Source organism: Lampetra fluviatilis, chromosome 14 (assembly GCF_964198595.1).
Source record: "Lampetra fluviatilis chromosome 14, kcLamFluv1.1, whole genome shotgun sequence".
NCBI classification, from domain to species: Eukaryota; Metazoa; Chordata; class Hyperoartia; order Petromyzontiformes; family Petromyzontidae; genus Lampetra; species Lampetra fluviatilis.
Genome location: NC_136288.1, coordinates 10,666,564 through 10,675,057, shown reverse-complemented (window position 1 = coordinate 10,675,057; position 8,494 = coordinate 10,666,564).

The following is an 8,494-nucleotide window of genomic DNA, read 5'->3' as shown; positions in this document are numbered from 1 at the left end:
CAAGCACTGAGATACAAGCACGAGTGCTGTAGATAATTATGTTTTCAGAATGTGACTACTTTGTGATAGATGCAAAGGTAAAGGTGCAGCCCTGCAATTGCTTGCCCAGGCCGCTGCTGGCGGAAGCGTTTCCAGTAAAGGGAGCTCAATGGAGCCTCTATGGATGGTCCACTCTTCCATACTAGGCAGATGACTTTGAAGAGATAGGGAGTACCCACACTTGACTCCACCATACACACCTTGACAATGAACTGTGGTCTACACGTGCTGCTGGATGGAAAGAGGATGATTTGAAAAAGCTTTCCCACTGCTGAAACTGCCACGTTGCCACATCGAACCCGATGCACTCTGGATTGAAAGTCCACTATGCTCACCAAAAAAATAAACCGCGGCAGCATCAACTAAATGTCCCGTGAACATTGAACATTTGCAAGAAATTAAATCCGTGTCGAAAAAAAAATTGCACTCCCAGAAGGCTGTGTAGCCGATAGGGTGTGTAAAACAATGCTTGCTTTTTATGTTGAGACAAAAATGTGAAGGGGGTGTATTGTTAGCTTATTGTTACAATATATTCTTCATAGTAATGCTGATTATGCATTGCTATTGTAGGTGATTTGCGTCGATGCTTCTTGCCAAAAATGAGCTTACACCATAAGGGTTGTAGTGCGCTGATGTAAGAACACTTATTTTATCCCCCTTGTAATAAACATAAATTAAATACGTGAATTGTAGCGTGTAGTGCATAATGTGTCCGTTGTAGAGGACTCGTTGAAGTGTTTAACACATTCGGTTGGCCTTGGTTGATCAGTGGATTCCTAACATTATTTCAAACCTCATGACCATTAATACTTGCAGATCGTGCTGCAAAGCTGGAAGATGTTATCAGCATGGAGCCAGCAATTGGCTGTCTCATCAGTGGCAGGCTTTGTGGAGAGATTTGGCAGCACATTAGATGAAAGCAATTGAAGAGCTTAATGGTTTCTGACTGTTGAAGCCAGCCTTTCTTTTAATTACTCTCAACCAGTACGCCAAAATGCCATTTTCAATGTGTGTGTGTGCTCCTTTTTTTAAAAGGTGGGTATAGCTTTACACACGCACATACCTTGGAACATCAGTCAGCTAACATACAGGCTGTACTTTACATTGAAAAGACCCAACAGCAACAATAAATACTGTTCTGGCTTTATACAACGTGAGATAAATGTTTGTTTTATTTCGCGGGATTACGCGACCTCTTTCAGAGAAGAATTTAACCAGTGGCTTGCGCGCGTGCGCATTTGTGCCGAGTCTGTAGCGAGCGGTAGTGTGCAACGGTTAGTGGGCCTTGCTACAAACCCGGTGGCCTGAGTTAAATTCCTGCTCGTTCAAGTTCATTTATTAGGTATAGCCCTGTGAGCCATTCGGCTCTTGAATCGGGTGCAACCGCAACAAACAAAAAACATGAACAAGAAAACATCTTAAAGTGAATATGTGACTAAGTGAAAACAGAAAATCCAAGAAAAGACAGCTAAATATTGCAGAAAAAGCACCGTACACCAACGATGTGTGCAAAAATCCCAGTGGGATGCAAGTCAAATAACAACAACAACAACAACCACAAGACAACTTAGAGTAAGGCCATCAGTCTAACTCCGTACTACAACAAACATGGCTAAAGGAATACACTTTTCGAAATCACCAAAATAAAGCAAAGAAACAGTGATCATAGGAACTGTGACGGAATTTTCACAATAAATGACACAACACCGGTGATGAACCCGGCCTGGGCCTCGCCTAGGTCGACTCAGCCTCCAATTAGTACCTAGGACGGTGTGTAAACATCGCCACTAAGGAAAACAAAGGCGGCCGGGCGTGGCAATGGCCACCCACCCCCTCGAGCGCCGTGCCTTCATTCAATCTCTCCACTTGCACGAAATGTCCGTTAAGGCTGTACGGGGGGGGGGTGGGCGGTCTATGTCTTGACTTTGTACATGTAACGTGAAGCTATGCAGACGAAGCACATACACACACACTCTCGCAAGTCACGGTTAGCCTGCGTAACATGACACTATATATTCTTCACAGGTAAAATGAGGTTACACGTCTTTGACTTATTTTTTTCATTCTTCTTCTAAGGCTGATTTTTTTACTTGCATTGTGCTATTTTTACGCCATTATTCTGACAAGTGTAAGCGCGTGACGTGCTCGCGGAATGGCCATTGGTTGAGGTCGGTGCGTCTCCTTGTGACGTCACTAGAAAAAAAAACTTGTTTTGATGGGGAATTAAAATCAGTTTTCCTGGAACAGAATTTCAAGTCACTGATGCTGAAAATGGAGCCTCGTGCTCCGCAATTTTTAGACGCAGAGTTCTCTGAACGACACCACTGGCAGATCGGAATTCTAACACCGTCAAAAACATTTGCTATCTGTAAATATCATGACCACGTGTTTACAGTGATGTCTGGTGCCACGTGTTGTATCATTTTGTATAGATTACAACTTGCCCGCTGTAATAAGCACCTCGAGACCAAAGGGACACGATGTCTTATTCGTGAATGTATTTGCATGGTGCTGTAGGCTTTACAGCACCAACCATTAAAGATACCTTAGAAGCCCATCTAGCTAAACAGTTTTTAAAGTAAAAAAAATAATAGCATTCAGTAGAGGATTATATTTGCGTAATTACCCTGCTGTATTGAATTTGGGATTAATATGTCAACTTGACATCTTAAACATTTGTACATTTGTATTCACCGTTTAATCTGAAAACAAATTTGCGTGCTCCGATGTTGTTCGGTATGAGGTCCGATATTTTGCTATACGTACTGGGAGCTTCTTCAAGAACTGAATGCCAAAACAGGATCAGAATATTTATTTATACTGGAGGAATCCGATGAGCTATAAAGTTTTTTTTTCACAGATGTCCAGTCGACACATTGGCTAGATACACAACTGTGAACACCAACGCAGTGATAATGTCAACATGTATATACGAAAGTTGAAAGCGTGTTTGTACCGTCATGGACATGTTTCTGATTGATCGTATCCTTGTCAGCTGTTACCAGGCTGTGTTAGGTGGAATTGTCTTTCATAAATCCATGCCAAAGGTTTTAGTGTTCGAGTCTGGGTCACGACGTTGTCCGGTACATAGTTTAATAATTGAAATAGCTTTTGTTTACATGTATAATGTTTAAGCGCAATTTGCCATTAATGTATTGCGTGTTTTGTTTCAGTGTTTATAGTTTATGTGCCATTAAACATGTTGGGCTTATGATCTTTAGTTTATCGACTCACAAATGAGAGAGGAAAAAAATCCCCCAATAATAAAATAAATGCCATTATTGTTGCCGTAATACGTTTGCGATTCAATATAATTTCACGAAAAGAAATTCGTGAACTTCACCATCATTATTTGTTTTGAAGAGGGGCCAGATAGACTGCATACAGTGCGAGCAAGAGGAATGCTGTGTGAAAATGTGGCCACGGGCCTTGGATTAATAGGTTGTAAGTCAAAGGATTGGCAATTTCAATCTGCATCCACACACAGCCAAGAACACGACCTCGTAGAAGTAGCTGCTTGCGGCTTCGAGTAAGGTGGCTTGGTGATAGAAGCATTTGGTTACACATTTTCAGCACATGGGCTTTCTGGCAGTGCTCCAAATAATGTTAGATAACATTTTTTTTTATAAATTCATATCATGCAGCACATCACCTCATGTTTGGTTATTCAGTCAAAGAAATATGTATCTTCTTGGTTCTTTCGGTAAAGTCACGTAGAATGGAAATAATAAAAATAAAACATAGTAAAATTATTCTCACGACGTTTCGGCCACAACGCAAGCAGCCGTCCTCAGGTGAAGAACAGGTCTGTCGAGGAGACAGAGTCTGACTCTGAGACAGAGTCTAACGCTGCTTGCGTTGTGGCCGAAACGTCGTGAGAATAATTTTATTATGTTTTATTTTTATTATTTTATTATTTCCCTTCTACGTGACTTTACCGAAAGAACCAAGAAGATGAATCCCCGCAGTCACGAAAGCTTTAAATCGAGAAATATGTATATTATCTCAAGGCACCACCAGTAAGGTGTTATTGGTGCGTGTATTTCACCAACATATTTTGAGATTGTGGCAAATGCTGGCCATCAATGATCTAGATTGTACAAGATCCAGCGGCATGCTGTGAAATTAAGTGAATTTGCCCATGTCCATCATTCTCCAAGATGGGCACACGGTTTGCAGATTGGAATGCAGCCCAGACTTTTCTACAATACAAGGCACATCTAATTCAACATGACCTACAATAAAATTAAATAGCATACAGTAAAGGTCATCTCTAACTCAACGGGGCCACATTTTATTCCCCCTGTGAATGCTTTTAAGCTAATGAACGAAATGACATGCCTGTTCAATGCAAACTGCCTCCTGCTGTTTATCGAACAGATTTACGCAATTTTCCATTGACAACTCCTCCGAATAGTTTGGGATGTTGCCTCGGACTCCACCACGGGACTTAATCTGTAAACAAAATGTGCCCCTCAAATGTTCTGTACACAGGAGTGTCAGCTTAACAGACGCATGACGTGAAACACTATACCTCTTCTTGAACCATTTTTAGCTAAGGGGCGATTTCGTAACACACACATATAATAATAATAAAAATAATAGCCTGCCATAGAGTTATATACCGTACAGTGTATGGGGGTTTATAAACACAAAATAAATGATCAATAGCAATCAGATTGTGTAAATTGACAACTAAACAAGGGGCTGTAAACGATAAAATAATATATTTTAGCATGTTTACTTTAAGAAAGGGTTGGAGCTGCGATGCATGGGGTTCATGCACTGCACTAAGCTCGATTCCTGACCATGACTAACACCGGTGGTCAGTGATATCTGATTTGGCCTAGGCTGCGCCCGCCTGACCAAAGGGCACTGACCAGTGTGGTGACGTATGGTTAAACACCTCTCATGATAACATGGGACAAGGGGATATGCAATATAATTGTCGAAAATAAATATATGGACTCTTGTAAATGTTTGACGATAAAAAAAGTCCCTCCTGATAACATAATGGTGACTCATTGAGGCTTTGCGAGGGTGAAGAATTATTACTCGACTATGTTTTACAATTTCGCAGGTTGGTCTGTGGTTCTCGAAAATGCCTCACAGTTGGCAAGTTTAACTCCCAGTCACATGTCACTAGAATGAGTACCACTCAATACTGCTTGTCCGACTCAAGGGTAGCGAGTTGATGGACTTAGCATGGGTGCCAAATGACTACAACACATTGCATCAATAAATTAGTTCTCCTCGAACTTAATTTGGCTTATTTCAAGCTCGAAGAATTACAAATTTTGGTGGCATTGACATGCGACGAACACTGTTTGGTGGGCATAAAAAGACGTCAATAAAAAAGTCCTGCTCAAATGAGCCTAGAGGCAACCACTTATACTGGTAGGAACCTCCTGGTTCCACCAGCCCACAGGGGATTATTGTGTCCGTCCGTCGTGCATCCAAAAATTGGAGGGGTGGGGCTGGGTGTAGAGGGGCTGGGTGGGGAGGGGAGGGTTGGGATGGGTGAGGGGTGGGAGGGGTGGGGCTGGTTCGGGAGGGGCTGGTCACCCCGTGGTGCCCTTATAAAACTCAACGTTTAACCTGCTCACGCCGGCTTGTGCTCGCCCTCACAGTCGGCCATATTTGCGGAATACACCACGCCGCCGTTGACCCTGGCCATTGACCGAGCAACCCAACGTTCCTACCAGCTCCCTCCGCAGGAAAGTGTTTAAGGTGCAGAACAAAATAGTGGGATACATGTATCATGGGAGACAAGCAGGCGTATACAGTGTAGAGGTTTCTATATTTAAAAAAATAAACTAAGCGATACATAATTGTTTTCATTTAACCAGGTAAGGCTCACTGAGCTATACAGCTCTTTTTCAGAAGCGACCTGGCCACAAATGATAGCTAAACGAAGTGGCTTATCATGTGGAAATGTAATAGCAGCCAAATACTCCAAACGCATGATTCTAAATGTGGAGGGAAATACCGGAGGACCCGGAGTAAAATCCATGCAAACTCCAATTACACAAGTGTAGTGACATAAATGGAGTCACTATGGCGTTTAGAAATGTATAACAGCCACATACTCAAAGCACATGGGCATTCTAGATGTGGAGGTAAAAACTAGAGGACCCAGAGAGAAATTCACGCGCGACAGGGAGAAGATGCAGACTCCAAATATACCCACAACCCTCCTGTATGCCAGGCGAGGCAGTTAACATCTCGCCAGCGCGGCTTCCCCTATAAAACCTTTGAAGAGACAGACGTAAGTGGAGGAGAAGGCCATGAGCAGGAAGTTGACAGCACGAATGATCAGAGGGAGAGGTTCCAAACTGCATTGGCAGCAGTAGAGGAGTGACCTCCTGCTAAGGGAATGCTGGCTGGGGGCTTCAATAGAAGGCGTTGTTTGCTGGAGCAGAGAGCACATTCATGGGAGGGATATGATGAGAAACGGGAAGGGTTATCGTGTAGTTAGTCCAAGGACCCGACAATTGAGGGAGCCAGCTGAAGCATCTGAGGATTTGGGTGTTGTGGTCGTGTTTACGTGCGTTGGTGGAAGAACGTGTAACAAGAGTAGTTTTGCTTGCTGCCAACATTCCCAATAGAAATGCAATTCTCAAGGCACGATGCTGACATTACAACGTAAATGATGGGGGGGGGGGGTAACGAACAAATGGAAAAAGAGAATAAAAAACGGGATTGTCTCATGCACTAACTCATCCCTTTCACAGGAATGTCTAATTTCGTACACTGGCCCAGGGCTGTAAATAATGTTTGCATGCACGAGTGGAAAAACACGCCTGCAAGAGCCTCCTCTGCTGATGAGACTTCCCATCAGTTATCATAACAAATAGAGTACATGTGGTAGCCAGAACGTTGTGTCGAGGAAGGGATGCGTGCAGAGGGAGGGATACGTGTACATTATATTTTAGGACAATAGATTGTCTAATTTCCAATTTTAAGATAACCCATGCTAGTTTAATTGGGACATTTTACACTCCATTCTTTCTAGTTTTTTGTAGTATCATCTTCCCACAGGTAGCCACACACTTTACTCAATATTTCACTTTTCCATCCGCTTGTTATGCCTGTTCTAACTAAAGCCAACTTCATGAACAATGTGGTTATTGTGGGTTATTCTATGTCTTCAGGGACATCCTTCGTATCGTCTAATTTTCCTCATGTTATATTTGTTATTAGTTATAAACTAGAACCCGTATCTGCGGCCTTAAGACCCATGCTTCCTCTTATCCACACGTGTTTTTGTTCCATGAAGAGTTAATCATAAAATGTATCCTATCATTTGTTATTCTGGTGTTATCAGTGGGGTAAATTTGCGGATACCATTGCAGACAAGATGCGATGCCCATTCTCCATCACTGTCATTGGCAACCCAGTGATTGTTGTGGGTTTTTTTTACCTTTCAGAGCTTGATGAAGGCTTGTTTCTGTAACCCTCAACACATTTCACCGTTTAAAAATGCGTCGAATTAGTGGGAGCCGGTAAGTAACATTTGGCACATCTGTGGCAGCATGATCTTGTTTAAATGGGGAGGGGTTATAACTCAGAAACTCGGGGGGGGGAGCACAACACAGTCAATGTTAAACAAACTTTAAACAAATGTTAGAATGAGTAGATTTTATTGTCCAATGCATTCTGCTCAAGCTCTCACCCATTGTGTACGAGGCAAGGATGTACCAACATCCCACCCCCCCACGGGGTTGATTTGACACGAGCAGTACACGAGTTTGTGTGGTATTGCTTTCTGTGTTGAACGAGGTCCCCCCATTTGAGGAGGAGTGTTCTCGCAAATGACATCTGGTAATACAGCAGCAGCAGCATGATAAGACCCAGAATGTCGAAAGCGGTCCACAATCTGCTTGCTTCAACGCATGCGTGCTGGTTATATTTCGATTTAAAGCTTTCGTGACTGCAGGGATTCATCTTCTTGGTTCTTTCGATAAAGTCACGTAGAAGGGAAGTAATAAAATAATAAAAATAAAACATAATACAATAATTCTCACTTATGTTTTATTTTTATTATTTTATTACTTCCCTTCTACGTGACTTTATCGAAAGAACCAAGAAGACGTGCTGGTAATGTTGGGTTTTCAAATATAGGCAGATTAAGAACCAGGCTACAGTCTACATTAGTTTTTATTTTACTTCACTTCATTTTTATATCTACGTGACTTTACCGAAAAAACCAAAGATTATAGGCAGATGTACTAAAACATTGCTTGAACATGTACAGGAACATGTGGATATAACACATTTTGTTTGTTTTGCCTTCATTTAAATGCAACCGTAAATTGTTCTTTCAAATTAACCGTTAGCAGATACGAAAATCCTATCGCCGTCCCAACCACCATCACCTACCTCCACCATCACCTTCCATCACCATCACTGCCACCATCCCTCACTACCACCACCAACAACAACAACCGCCGTT